Source organism: Ascaphus truei, unplaced genomic scaffold (genome assembly GCF_040206685.1).
Source record: "Ascaphus truei isolate aAscTru1 unplaced genomic scaffold, aAscTru1.hap1 HAP1_SCAFFOLD_727, whole genome shotgun sequence".
Classification (NCBI taxonomy): domain Eukaryota; kingdom Metazoa; phylum Chordata; class Amphibia; order Anura; family Ascaphidae; genus Ascaphus; species Ascaphus truei.
This window is the reverse complement of record NW_027457061.1, coordinates 20,738-22,163: the sequence shown is the minus strand read 5'-3', so window position 1 is coordinate 22,163 and position 1,426 is coordinate 20,738. Positions and strand designations below refer to the sequence as shown.

General features: G+C 50.6%; 1 pseudogene; it reads right to left on the bottom strand.

Moving 5' to 3' along the window:
• Positions 1 to 575: 575 nt before the first annotated feature.
• On the bottom strand, positions 576 to 748 carry LOC142486082 (U1 spliceosomal RNA; annotated as a pseudogene).
• Between the last annotated feature and the right edge of the window lie 678 nt (positions 749 to 1,426).

Here is a 1,426-nt window from a genome sequence, read left to right as displayed (position 1 = left end):
TGACACACATGCACACACTGACCGACACACATGCACACACTGACCGACACACATGCACACACTGACCGACACACATGCACACACTGACCGACACACATGCACACACTGACCGACACACATGCACACACTGACCGACACACATGCACACACTGACCGACACACATGCACACACTGACCGACACACATGCACACACTGACCGACACACACGCACAAACAAACACACATACATACTCTCTGACTGACACACATACATACTCTCTGACTGACACACATACATAGTCACTGACTGACACATGTGTGCCGAGCACACGCGTTATAAGTCAATTTCTGTGACAAAAGTCAAAGAAGTTTCACTTACTATGCGCGTGCACAGCACACACAGCTTTTTATTTTTTTAAACCTTTTATTTGCCCCCCAAAAATCCTCCATATCTGAAGTGCCATAAGTCTAACATTGACCAGGTTCAAAGCCCAAGCAGTGGCAATAGCAGCTTGTCTGAACAAACACCTGTGCTGTGGGTGGTGGTGGTTGTTGTTGTTGATTTTTGTTTCTGTTTTTTCTAACAGTCCAAAAACAGGGGAGAGCGCGCACGCAGTCCCCCACTACCAGAAATTGTGCAGTCGAGTTTCCCGCATGTGGGGAAATCGCAGAGGTCAGCTAGCTCCAAGTGCAATGAGCAAGCCTCGCTCTGGGAGAGCCACCTGCAGGATCGTGGCTGCATAGTGTACTCCCCTGCCAGGTTAGTATGAGTTGGAATGGCGCTGGGGGGCAACTAGCCCTGTCCCAGGACAAGTGTCACCCTTGTGGAGAGAGCAGCTTGGTCATTGGTGCAGCAGCAGCAGCAGCAACAGCAGCAGCAGCGGCAACCACCACAGTAGCTGAGGCCTAGTATCTGAGCCAGAACCTGCAGCAAGGATCAGCTTAGGCCATTCCATGCAAACATTTGTGCAACTGCAGCAGCAGCGAATATTTGTCAAACAACATAGATCCAAGACATCCCCTCCCTAGAAGCAAAGCCCCTCCCCCGCCCATCCAACAAGCACCCAGAGAAGCCAAGCTTCGCCGCAAGGTACTTATTCTTGGTTTTAAAAGGAAGAAGCAATCACTTTGAACACCGCTCAGCTCTGTCATTTCAGCTGGCGGAGAGACAGGGGGACACCATATTTCTGGGGTGGCTTTCTTCATCTACCCTACCTGCCGGCACTCACTTTTTCTGACCTCCACTGACACCTGCTGCTGCTGCTGCTGCTGCTGCTGCTGCTGCTGCTGCTGCTGGAGAGGTGCCCTGTCCTGCTGGCACACTTGTCACTTTGCCCTTTACCAGCATGGCTGCTTACCTGGCATTTGCATAAATATAGAAGCAAGCTAACACTGTCTGCTGCTCCCTGGATAGAGATAGATAGATAGATAGATATTGTTTTTTGC